This window comes from Orcinus orca, chromosome 6, assembly GCF_937001465.1.
Source record: "Orcinus orca chromosome 6, mOrcOrc1.1, whole genome shotgun sequence".
NCBI classification, from domain to species: Eukaryota; Metazoa; Chordata; class Mammalia; order Artiodactyla; family Delphinidae; genus Orcinus; species Orcinus orca.
Window position 1 is genome coordinate 98263929 of NC_064564.1, and position 14495 is coordinate 98278423.

Here is a 14495-nt window from a genome sequence, read left to right on the forward strand (position 1 = left end):
CCAGAGCTTTGTGCCATTGGACAGCCCCTGGCTGCAGACCAGCCCTGCAGGATGGGCAATCTGCCTGAAGCACTTGTGAGCCTGGAATCTCTTTAGCAGAACACTTGGCTTGAGAACAGTTTATCTCCAGGAAATGTCTTTGGTGGGGGCAGGTGCGGGGGGCGGGGAGGGGGGGAGGACTGAAGGGTCTACTTTACTTGAGATTTTTTTTTTTCAGCAGAGAGATTTCAAAACAATCCTCATTCATGTCTAAATGAGTCTTTCACAGCTAGATTAAAGAAGCTTCTAAGGGCTGTAGAACAGTTTTAAGGGAAAGACTCATCAGTTAAAGTGAAACCTGCAATTGCTAGGGGCCATTTGCTCCTGCAATAGCTAGCACCAAAAGGAAACTAAGAGTGTATTTTATGAGTATGTGCCTTTTGAAAAGAAATCTTTAAATTTAATATCCGTTGTTGTTGTAAGGAGAAATTGAACAACAAGGTGCTATAAGCGACAGGAAATGGACAATGTTAGTACAGTCAGCCCTCCATATCTGTGGGTTTCACATCCGCAGACACATAGGGCTGACTGGACTGGCCATTTTACATACGGGACTTGAGCATTCTCGGATTTTGGTATCCGTGGGGGTCCTGGAACCAATCCCCCGTGGATAATGAGGGATGGCTGTATAAATCGATTTACTTAAATTCCTCCACTTGAAAATTTAATGTTTGGCAATCTTAATTTGGGAGGGGTTTATTGTGGGATTTTCAAGGTTTCCATGACTTTCCAGTTCAAGACAGAAGAGGAAACACATGGGTTTGTCTCACCATCCAGGGCCTGGGTGGACTACAGATTTGATCAATGTCTGGAAGACGGAAAGCAGATGGGGTCATGCTGACCAATAACAGAGCACAGGAAACAAGATAAAGAGGCAGTGAATGCAGAATCCATTCTTCTCTGCTAAAACTTTGAGAGGCTTCTGGCGAGGCAGAGGCAGGTGTAGAGAGTAGAAGGGGGAAAGAAAACTAGAAATGTCTCCTCTCAGCCATTCACTCCTTTCCCAGGCCCCTGACCAAGCAGAGTGATGGGTGGCAGCAGCACTTAATCCCCAACAAAAGCTAGAGGCTCTTCTCTAAAATATCCATATCTAAATATGGAGAGAATCAAGGTTGCTCGTGTGGGTACTGGCACCTCAGAGTGAAATGATCCTTATTTTGGTATTTGCCTGCTTGCTCATCACTTTTATTCCCTAAATTAAAGCCTGCCAAGTATACCAAGCCCTCCCATTCAGGGGAGAGGTCTATTGGAGGAAAAATCATAGGAAAAGCTCACATCTGTGCCTAATGTTAATCAATCCAGTCCTCCACAAAAGGGAACTGAGCTCCAGACATCAGCAAACATCTGAGACAAACCACAGGATCAGTGAGAGACCAAGAGGAGTAAATCGCCAAAAAATAATACTGACCCTTGAGGAAAAAGCAATTTTTCACAGAACTAAGAAAATCTAAGAAAAAAAAAATACTCTAATTCGTTTTCTCCGAAAAGTTTGAGAAGTTACTGAGATAGTGTCTCCACAACCACAAGAACAGGTTGCTATAGAAAAGGAGAGAAAACAATGTGTTTTTAAAAAAACAGTTTAGCTAAAAGAGAAAAGTTAACAGAAGAATATATAGTTGACTGATTTCATTAATGATCCCATTTCTTCAGCCCTCACTTTGTCCACATCGTTTCCTACTTAACATCACGGGTAACTTCCCTATCTGTCTCTGGGTTTGTCCAGGTGAATTCCTTTAACCAAGGATGTTAGCAAGTGACACAGAAAAAATCCAGAAACATGTGTTCCCTTTCTTCCACTTATGCCATGGAAAGGCCTAAGCAAGGATTCTGGATGTGTGTGAGAGATGCATGGAGCAGGCCTTCAGCTGGCAGCCTGCCTACTCTTGGTCACACTGTGGAGCCCAAGAGACATCAGAAGAATTGCCCATTCAAGTATCAGCTAACACTCCCCCTCAGAAGGGCTTTCCCTGACCCCTCCACCTAACGAATCCCTCCTTGGCAATTGTCTCATTACTGTTATACTGCCCACATAGCACCCATCATTACTAAATGACCTTGTTTCTACCTCTGTGTTCATGTTGACTGTTTGTTCCCTCTACTTGAATGAAAACACCACCCTATCAAGGACCCTGTCCATCTTCCTCACTAATGTTTCTCTAGCATCTACAACAATGTCTTGCATTTAGCAGGTCATCAGTAAGGATTTCTTAAATAAATGAATTTTAAAAATGAATGAATGGGTTGGCAGAAGGAAAAACTAAAAAGAAGATGGGTTATTAGCAGTGATAGTCAAAATATTTACCAACTGATATGGCCCATATTAGACAAATTAGAAAGGTCACCATGCATAGGAGGCCTGGAGGTCACCCTCTTACCAAGTGAGTAACACTTTACTTAGTTGATCTAGGGAAGAGCCAGAGGATCTCTGAAGTACAGTAGTGTCCCCCACCCCCGCCTGCACATTCCGTGGTTTCACTTTCCTTGGTTTCAATTACCCCCCAGTAAACCATGGTCTGAAAATATTAAATGGAAAATTCCAGAAATAAGCAATTCATGACTTTTAAATTTTAAGACGTTCCGAGTAATGAAATCACACCGCTCTGCTCTGTCTGCCCAGGATACGATTCAACCCTTTGTCCGGCAAATCTCGCCTATTAGCTTGTCTTGGTTATCAGATCAACTGTCTTGGCAGAGCTTGTGTTCAAGTAAACCTTATTTTACTTAACAATGGCCCCAAAGCATAAAAGTAATGAAGCTGGCAATTCAAATATGCCAAAGAGAAGCTTGAAAGTACTTCCATTAAGTAAAAAGACAAAAGTTCTCAACTTGATAAGGAAAGAAAAAAACCGTATGCTGAAGTTGCTAACATCTACGGTAAGAACAAATCTTCCATCTGTGAAACTGCAGAGAAGAAAAAGTTTGTGCTCCTTTTGCTGTCGCACCTCAAACTGCAAAAGTTATGGCCACGGTGCATGATAAGTGTTTAGTTAAGATGGAAAGGCATTAAATGTGTACAATAGGATATTTTGAGAGACAGAGACCGCATTCACATATCTTTTATTACAGTATATTGTTATAATTGTTCTATTTTATTATTAGTTATTGTTAATCTCTTACTGTGCCTAATTTATAAATTAAACTTTATCATAGGTGTGTTTGTATAGGAAAAAACATAGCGCATACAGGGTTTGGTACTCTCCACTGTTTTAAGCATCTACTGTGGGTCATGGAACATATCCCCTTGTGGATAAGGGGGAGCTACTGTACTTCAATATCTTAACAACTGGGTTGGCTCCTGGTACATACAGTTTGAAGACGACTCTGGTGATTAGGAAGGCCATGAAATGAGACAGTAACAAAGTCCCATAAACTGGACAAATACATCATGTGACTCATTTTTAAGTGGTCAGTAGTATCATCTTGGTGGCCCCAAATCTTACATTGCTACTGTTGGATCTCATATCAGTGGCTACATAAAAAGAGGATTGCTAAGCTTGAACATCAAGCTCTCAGGCATCGCTCTTGCTTTATGGCATTGAAGTCATTTAAGGAAAAGAATGAGATCACTTACACTTCTTAAAAACTGTTTCCCACTTCACCCACTCACATTTCTCTGAAGTCAGCGAGCCACCACTTCTGCTTGGCAACAAAGAGCTGCCCTCTCTTATTTCCCAACGTCCTCCTTCTTTGCCAAGATAATCTTTCCCAGACAGGGGCATTCAGGAGGAATAGAAGTCTCCAGAAATGGGAGGGAGGGGGGGAATCCCACAGAAAAGGCCCTGGCAGTGCTTAGTTAAATGAATTCCACATTTGGATAGGAACCAGCAGCTGACACACATATGAGAAGCTTAGGAGAGAATGTGTACTGAATAGTTCACCAAAACCAAAAAACAAAAATTTAATTTTTCAGGTCATGGAGAAGAAGTCTCATTGAAAGAATACATCAATTAATTTTCCATACAAAATATCTGTTAAATGCAAATGGCAGGTTAACTACTAACCAAAATAATCAACATTATAAAACTTCACTTGCTTGGTTGAAAAAAGAAGAAAGCCTGTGTGAGCCAGTTTTTAAAGAGAGGGATGGTTTATTTCTCTAAATGCTCTTTTACTGAACAGACAAGGATAACTACTAACAGCCTCCTGGAAAACCTATCAGGAATGAATGAGAAACATTTTTAATGACTTCAAATTGTTATATCCAGTTGCTTCCAGCATGCATAAAAATAGATTATTATCACCATATTAAGTACCCTGTCCTGTTTCTTAGAAATATCTTTCCCCATACATGTGAACATTTAAGACATCAGCCCACACAATGATACGATGATTAAAACCATAAATAGGTTGGACGTTAACTAATGAACGTTTCCATTTTTAGAAAACCAGCAGCATTATCGGAGAAAGGGATAAAAGAGCTGCAAGTACAGAGCTTTTAACCCTACCTCCTGCTGCCAAGGGGCTGTTAAATATTTGTAAACAGAAAGCAATCATAGAAGAAAAGCTTTCTGATTAATGGGGGCAAGTCTTTCAGGAAACACCCAACTTGAAAGATACTCTTTTCCCTGCCAAAAGCCAGAGAAGACACTAAACCCTCTCCCACCACAACTTCAGGAATTTTTTAGATGGCTTTTTTTTTTTTCAGAACCATTACATTATGGAACAGACAGAATTCCAGCATCCCTACATTTCATAGATAGCAAAAAGAACTCACAAAGAGCCAAAGTAATGGGAAAAGTCGATGAAATCATGTAGCCACAGTGGAAATTTCCTTAAAGAGTAAACTTTGGTCTGTTACAAAGTTTGGTCTGTGAAATCATTTTGTCTTATCTGAAATCAAGTGGTAACTAACATAGTGTCCCATGTGATATGGTGTCCAGGGAAGACCAGCCTAGTAGTGACTACACCAGGCTCAGGGTTTAACCAATAAACCTAATGACAAGAACTGGTAACTAACAATATGGACATATCATAGATACGCACAGGGAGAGAAAGGGGCAGGGGGAGTAGGCTGTGATGACTATGGTTATATAACAGAAGTGCTATACTTTATTTCATAGTTTGGGATGACTCACTGTTTTATAAAATCCCAGGCTGAGTCACTTCATTATTATAAGCCAAGAAAGATGAAATGAGAGACTGAGCTGGCTTGCATCCTTACTATCCTGGGGCAGAGCCTGGCAGCCCCAAACCAGAACCATGCTGAACGGGTTCCATTTCCCTTTCAAGTAGACCCCACATCAAAACTGGTACAAAATCTCTGTTCTAACGCTTCCCCTAATTACAGAGGGGGCCAGTAATTTATTTTGAGGATCAATGTGTAAGAGAAAAAAAAAAGTTATAAAAATCACTTATCTCCATGTTGAAGTAGTAGTTTTAGGCACTTTACCTAGTGATAAAACGTCAGATATAGCTAATTGCTAAGCCAGTTGGAACAATGCTTGCAACCTGGGTCAGACACCTGGGAGAAGATAGACAGAATGGCAACACATAAATATTGAGTAAAAGCTGAAGACAGACTGAAGTCAAAAATGAAGAGCTCAGAACACCAAGTGGTCATAGAGGGAAGCCTAAATGCCACGGTCAGAGAGGCACATTCAAGATGAAGGCCATAGAGAATACTACTCACCCATGAAAAAGAATGAAATAATGCCATCTGCAGCAACATGGAAGGACCTACAAATTATCATACTAAGTGAAGCCAGACAGAAAAAGACAAATATCATATGATATCACTTATATGTAGAATCTAAAAATAAAATGAAACAAATGAACTTCTTTACAAACCAGAAACATACAGACACAGAAAACAAATTTGTGGTTACCAAAGGTGAAAGGGGGTGGGGAAGGATAAATTAGGAGTTTGGGATTAGCAGATACAAACTACTATATATAAAATAAACAACAAGGTCCTACTGTATAGCACAGGGAACTATATTCAATATCATGTAATAACCTATAATGGAAAAGAATCTGAAAAAGTATATGTGTGTGTGTGTAAATATGTATATATATAACTGAATCACTTTGCTGTACACCAGAAACTAACACAACATTTTAAATTAACTATACTTCAATTTAAAAAAATAAAAAAGAAGATTAAGGCTATGGCCATAGAATTTGGAGGAGTATATGCTAGGTGCAGAAGCCATGCATAGTATATCTGAGAGCCAAGCTCCACAGAAAGAACAAACATCAATTACAGACAAGTACAGATAAAAGAGACAGATGCACAGAGTGGGGAGACGTGAGACTCAGGAGCTGAGATCTTAACACGTCTTTAATCCTTGTTCTCATACTGTTTTAAGGCCCAACTGCAACACTGCCCTTGAATCGCCTGTGAGACTTCTGTATTCTTATAATAAACTCCCTGACCTCTTTTCTTTAAGTCAACTCCAGTTGCTTCCTGTTACTTGCAACCAAAGAATTTTAATTGACGTAGCACATGCTCGTTATAAAGATCTTGAAGCATACTGCCAAGTCGCTCTCCAGAAAGTTCATCGGGATTCATTTACCTGACAACACGGTCTGTTTTTCTCCACTCTCACTAACTCTGGATATTTCCATTCTTTCAAATCTTTACAAATTCTCTTTTATATTCTAATGACTGGCATTTGCAGAAATAGCTTTTGCACGCCATGGCTTTACCACAGAAATACAGAAGGAATGGAGAGCAGGGAGAGATTTTTGGACTCAGGGAACAGGCACTCCTATTGACATAAATGTGTATTATCTTCCAATGGGAAAATGATGAGATCATCTGTGGCTAAATATGGGATAGTAAGATCATGCTAAGCGAGGGAATCTTGCAATGAATGGACAGAACAGTGGATGAATGTGCTCTGTGTCATATAGTCTAAGAGGAATAGAGCATAGTAGACACCTCTTGGGTCTCAAGGATTTCCTCTTCTTATGATCCCACTGATGTCCAGAGCTGATCCATCAAAAGGAGGCATAATCCACCATACTACTGATATATTAATTATAACTTTACACAAAAAGCCAAGAGGAAGTGTAAGAATTAGAAAGGAAGGAACACTATCATTTTACTAGCTATAAGACTGACTACTCTGATAGCCTATGAACAACTGAAAATTATGAGAACTTATGAACGAGTTCAGAGAAGAAAATAGTGAAAAATAAACATGTGCAAATCAATATATTCTGGATAAAACTGATTAAAATAAACAATACAGATTATGTCACTCTCCATCACACAAAAAAATTAAATATCTGGGAACTGGCATGAAAATAAATCCGTTAGATCTATACACAGAGTAAGAAGCACAAAAAAAGAAACAATTCTCTTTATATAAATAAAGACTGCTTAAATAGAGAGACATATGTTTTGAGATGGGACTACTTAGTATTATAAGATGTAGGTTATCTCCTGAAGTCAATTAAAATTCAAAGATCTATTTAGAACTTGACAAAAATATTCATCTGGAAGAAAAGCCCATGAGGTTTATAAAATGTTGGTTTAATAGGGGGCACTTATCCAAACACATATTAAAGATTACCATAAAGCTACAGTAATCAAAGAAGGCTGGTACTGGCAGTAGAATAAACGGAAAAAAATTCAGTTAGAAAAAAAAGAACAGACTCAAAAAAACCCATGCATATATACATACACATATATATATATATATATGTATATGCCATGCATATGATAAAGGTTAGATTACAAACCAGTGGGAAGAGAATGAATTATTAATATATTATATTTGAGATAAATACAGTTAGAGCCATTATGTATTTGTTACACTCGGTTGCAAAAACCCAGTATCTTCTCTAGCTAGTTTAAGCAGAAATGGGTTTAGTGCATAGTACTAAATGGCTTACAGAATCATTAAGAGGACTAAAAAAAAAAAAAAAAAGCTGCAGGCTGTATTTCTGGGAATGACTCCTAAAGCCACATGGCAGGTCTAGGCTAGGAGAGTTGGTGCTGAATGGCTAAGTTGCCTCTACTATTGCCAGCTCTGAAACCATATTACCTCTGCTAGTTTCTGTATCAGTAAAATGGATGTCATATACCTTACCTTCCTCCCCACTCAATTCACTTGCAAAGTCAAGTCTCACACAAGTACATCCCATTCACAAAACCTAAATCACATCGGAAACACTAGCTACTCAGATGTATGGGACTTTTAGCTTTCCCGCATGTGCAGTGCAAGAGATGCATTAGAGGAGGAATAGATGGTGAGCAGACCAATTCACACAGACCAAGATAACCCTCAGATAATTTACATATAAAGAACCAAGTCAGAGAGTAGAACAAAATACAGATATATTTAAATATGCTGTATCTTGTAATGTGATATATAATAGAAATTGGAAAAATCCTAAAGTTATCAGTATGAAATAGCTTAAGTTAACTATGGTACATGTGTGGACTGTCATGCATCTATTAAAAGAATTATTTTTTTCACAGAAATTTTGCTTTACCAATAATAATTATTTCAGAGAAAACTGTAAAGAAATATAAATACTTAAGTGTATTCAGGTACCTTCTTAAAAACCTTCAACTATTACTATCACAGATTTTTTTTTTTGCAGTACGCGGGCCTCTCACTGTTGTGGCCTCTCCCGTTGCGGAGCACAGGCTCCGGACGCGCAGGCTCAGCGGCCATGGCTCACGGGCCCAGCCGCTCCGCGGCATGTGGGATCCTTCCGGACCAGGGCACGAACCCGTGTCCCCTGCATCGGCAGGTGGACTCTCAACCACTGCGCCACCAGGGAAGCCCACTAATTACAGATTAATCACAGATTATTACCACTCTGGTTTCCCTTACAGTTTTCTTTTTTTTTTTTTTTTACATCTTTATTGGAGTATAATTGCTTTACAATATTGTGTTAGTTTCTGCTGTATAACAGAGTGAATCAGCTATATGCATACATATATCCCCATATCCCCTCCCTTTTGTGTCTCCCTCCCACCCTCCCTATCTCACCCCTCTAGGTGGTCACAAAGCACCGAGCTGATCTCCCTGTGCTATGCGGCTGCTTCCCACTAGCTATCTATTTTACATTTGGTAGTGTATATATGTCCATGCCACTCTCTCACTTCATCCCAGCTTACCCTTCCCCCTCCCCATGTCCTCAAGTCCATTCTCTACGTCTGCGTCTTTATTCCTGTCCTGCCCCTAGGTTCTTCAGAACCATTTTGAGGATAATTAATGGTATGAAAAGATGTTCACAGTGGATCACTGAATTTTAAAATCAGATAAAACACTGTGAGGAGTATAATCCTATTTTGTGAATTATTCCTGTAAATTGTGTTATACTCATTAATAGATATATTACATGTAATATACATATTTAATTTATGCTCTAGGACAACACAAACACACACACATATTTATCTGGGGAAAAAGAATGAGAGTAAGGAGAAAAAAGGTTATACACCAAAATGATAACACTGACTATCTCAGGACAGTGGGATTGTGGGTTAATTTTATTTCTTTTTTCTTGCTTATAATTTTAAAATGGATACATAACAACATAGTAACTCCTCTATTACAAAAGAAGGTTGCTTTTTTATAAAGAAAAAGAATAAATCAATATAATTTAAAGATTTTTAAAATCCTAAGTAAAATATTAGCTGAGAAATATTTTTAATAAAAGTTAACATTTACTGGGAACTTACTATTTGACAGACACTATTCTTAGTGCTTTAAATGTATTGATATATTTACTCTTTATAACAAGTGAAAAGGTAGATACTATTATTTTACACTGAGGGAACCTAACCCAAAAAAAAGGTTAAGCAAGTTGCCTGAGGTCACACAACTTATAAGTGGTTGAGCCGGGCAAGGCAAACCGGTTATAGAACCCTGCTCTCAATTCTAGCATTAAATAGTGTTATTAACATTGTTAGCTAACATTTACTGGGCACCAACATACAATTCAATTCAGCTATTTAAGGTATACAATTCAATGGCTTTTCGTATATTCACAGACTTGTGCATCCTTCACCACAATTAACTTTGGAACATTTTCATTACCCCAAAAAGAAAATCCACACCATTTAGTTGTCGCCAGCCACCTCCACCAATCAACCTAAGCAAAATATATGTTTGATGCCTAATCTACTGTATCCTTGCAACAGCCCTGTATGGTTGGGACTAATACCCACCTCCCCATACAGGTAAGGAAACTGAGGCACAGAGTGGTTAAGAAACTTGCCCGAGTTTATGCAAGCAGTGGAACTGGGACTATATTTAGGCAGTCTGCCTTAAGAACACTTCTCTTAACTATGATGTTATGCTACCATCACTATATTACATTACAAAAGTTAAAATTTATGAACAAGTAGGAATTATTCCAATAATATAAGAATGGTTTGACTTGAATAAACCTAGTAATAAAATAGATCAATAATTGCAATTTTAAAAATCATATGCCAAAAAGCATTTGATAAAATTCAATGTCTATTTCTAGGAAAAAACAAAACAAAAAGATTGAAAAAACCCTAAACAAGAATAGAAGAATGCTTATACACCATCTCAAATAGATATAATACCTCATAGTGACACAATGAAGCCATCCGTAAGTAATAAAGAATAAAACACGTCCATTATCATTACCCTAACGAATTTATTCTAGAAGTTTCATCCAATGCAATAAGTCAGTAAAAAGAAAAAAAAATGACGTTTCTCTTGAAAAAGAAAATGCAAAAAATTATTTCTAGAGAATATATAAATAGAAAAATACTAGAAAATCAACTTCTAAGTCATTTTTGGTAATACAACATTCCAGTAATCTAAGAAATTGAATAGAAGACTGTGAAAAATAAAACGAGATAAATGTGCGTGGGATTGGCCCATGGGAGTCAGCTCAGAGCTCAAATCTGTCTTTCAGGCTGTACGGTCCCCGTAAACTGGAAATCATTAAGTCCTGCTTCACCTCGCAAGAATGCATCCCAGTTAAGATTCTTTACATTCTTTTCCCTTGCCTATTTTGCCTGGAAAAATACTTGAAACCACAATGTTAGATGTGCTGTTTATTTTTGTGTGTCAGTATTTTAACTGGAAGAGGAGAGGATTTTTCATGGCTCTTTTGGTTACAGTGATTTGACATTTTATTAGTTACAGGATTTATCACCCACATGGAAAAAGGAAGAACTTTTGCAAAGGAAGAGTGGAAAAGCTAAGGGCCAACATTGCATATTCCCTTCTTCCCTGACGTACTAGTCAAAACCTCCAGGTGCGTAGGGTAAAAAGAAAGGACCTCTCCTTTGATGTCCGTGTAACTCTGAGGAAAGTACAGAGTGACAACGTCTTGGCACATCTCACAGACTGCTGGTGTCACCAGGGATCCAGGCTGAAGGGAATCCATGGCTTTGCCTATCCTGGAGCCCAAACATATCTGTTCAACTAGAGGCTATCAGGACTTCTAAGAGCTTTGACCTAACAAACTTACCAGATATTTTTTTGATAAACTGTCATTTATGCATCTTTGCTCTCTCTCCTCCCTCCCACAAAGGTTTCTGTGGGTAAGTTGTCAATATATTAATTTATCTTCAGAAGTAGATCAACAGCTGAGGTGCACAGGATGAAAACTGAATTGGAGTCCAAACCCTGGTCTGAGTCTCAGATTTTCCATTTAAATATCGTGGGTAATCTTAGCTGAGCCACTTAACCCCACATTCACCTAAAATTATCCTCATCAATGTTACCAATAACCTGCTGGTTTCTAAGCCCAATAGATCCTTTTATTTAAAAATCTCACGTAATCTCTCTATGGCTTTAGGCTCTGCAGATCACCTTTCCTCCCTGGGTTTCATCATACCACCTTTCTGGTTTTCTTCCTATCCGTCAGATGATTCTTCTTATTCTTTAGCTCACTCCTTGCATCGAGGATCTGACTTCAGCGCTCCGTTATTTGGGTTGAAAACCCTTTCTCTGGGTAGCCTCATCCAAATTCACAGATTCAAGTCCCAGACCTCTTTCCTGAGACCCAGAACTGTAGACTGGACATCTCCACTGGAACAAACCATGGAGACTTGAACACAACAGGCCCCAGGCTGAACTAAACATCTACCCCCGTGCCTCCTACACTGTCCAAATCAGAAAATGAGTTCCTCAGGTGAGGACGATCCTGCTGGTCTGTGGATGACCCCTGAGTAGCAAGGTTTGAGAAGCAAGGCCTCTTTTTATAATCCCAACAACTAGATCATCAAGTCTTGTAACGTCCACCTTGTTGATATCCTTTTCCTCCCCATCATCCCCACCTCCACTGCCTTAATTCAAGATCTTATGACATCTCCTTCAACAGTCTCCCTAACACCTTTCTGGACCAGGCTAATTTTTCCTACATACTTCTGCCATAAGGACCTTTATCCAAGACAAATCTGAGACTCTTCAATGGCTCTCCGTGGCTCTATAATTATTTAAGCTCCCTTATTTTGTACACAAGGTCCTTCATGGTCTGCCCTCATCCTATCTCTAGAATTTCATCTGCAATCACCTTCCCACATTCCCTGCACCTCAGTTAATTACTTCTATTTTCCCAAACATCATGCTCGTCCACTATACTTGTCTCCCTTCCTTCTGTTGCAATGTCATTCCAAAACCCTAAGCTTACCCTTCTCTCATCCTCCTGGGATCAATTCATTTGCCCCTTTCACAAGAAGTCTTCCCTTATCCTCAGTGTGATAGGTTGCATTTGTGCTCACAACGCTTCACCATTTTCTGTATTGACATTTTTGCCATGGCCTCATCACGCACAAAGTATACTTTCTCACACTTTAACTCTGAGGTCAGCGTTGTGCCTTCCTTTGGCCAATAACACAGAAGCAGAGATGATAACCTGCCAGTTCCATGTCCTTTTAAACAAACTTCTGACATCGCTATGAGAAGAACATGTCTGAGCCTGTCCCAGTAGGAGCAAGAGAAACTCACGGAGCAGAACTTCTCCAGTGAGCTGACCTGAGTCTGGCTTTGATCAGCTGACCCTCAGAGGACCCACAGAATGTGAGATAAATGCTCACTGTTACATGGAACTGAGATTTTGTGATCGCTTGTTTGGCAGTATGTTCTAGCAACAGATTAACCAAGAAGCCAATGTGGTTTGTCTCTTCTTTGTCCTCCAATAGCATCCTTGCATGCTTCTGTCCAGTTTCTTTCTGAGACAGATAAGAAAGCAAAACTGGCCCAGCTGCCAGTATTACCACTAAGCACATCACAAACTTCAGCAGAGGAGAAAAAACTCCTCTGTGCATTCTAAGTTTTTTTTTTTGTTTTTTTTTTTTTAAAGGCAAGAACACCCTACCTAGCACTGCTCCTCCAAATACAGGAAGCCTTGAGCCCTTTCCTTTAGGTTAACTCTCTAATCAAAACAATGTTACCCTTGACTTTTACAAGACTGATGCCGACACATGTATGTAAACCTTTATTTATAGATGACAATCAAGTGAAGAAACATGTTTTTCTGCCATGAAAAAGCTAATTTAACCTCGGTTATTTGGGGAGCCCAGCTCTGTTAAAGTGTGGAGTAACTCGAAAAACTTCACAAGTAAAAATACTTTTATTTTCCAAGTGCTCTTGTCTGAGCTTTTCTTTGCCACAAGGTAAGGTGTTGCGCATTGGGCTCTACTGGGCTCAGTATTCCAAAAGCCTGTATCTTGCAAGGGTCATGGTAGCCTGGACATTTGTCAGTGAGAGCAGAAATCTGAAAGGCACTGTCTTGGGGAGATGCTAAATCAAAAAGACCAGCCCCTAGTCCAAACTCATCACCAAACCCAGATGAATAGGTGGGCAGAGAACCCCAGAATGAGTCTGGAGACAGACCTTGGGTACCCATTCTTACACTGATGAAAAGGTATTGCTGTACTGCTTTAGGGACTGCAGCCTCAGGCACAGGTGAGAGTCATGCTGGCATGGACAACCTCTAATGTCAAGCTTTTCACATGCTGGTGCAAAAATTTTTTTTTGTTTTTTTTTGCGGTACGCGGGCCTCTCACTGTTGTGTCCTCTCCCGCTGCGGAGCACAGGCTCCGGACGCGCAGGCTCAGCGGCCATGGCTCACGGGCCCAGCCGCTCCGTGGCACGTGGGATCCTCCCGGACCGGGGCACAAACCCGTATCCCCTGCATCAGCAGGCGGACTCCCAACCACTGCGCCACCAGGGAAGCCCATGGTGCAAAAATTTTGTATTTAATTCTTTTGTGCTGTATATACAAACAAGTCTATGATACTTGTGTGGCGATATTTAAAATGGTGATTATGAATATAATTTAGCTGTATGGGGCAGGCTTCTTATAGAATGTTAAATGAAAAAACAGAAAACAAAATGGCTTGCACACCATTATGATAATACATATTCGTAGAAAACAGACTGGAAGAAAATACATGCCCAAAATAGTTGTTAGGTAAGTGAAATGAAGAGTCAGTGTTTCTAGTTTTCAAAACAGTCAACGTAAAAACATAACTCACATAAAACAGCATACAAGTAAAC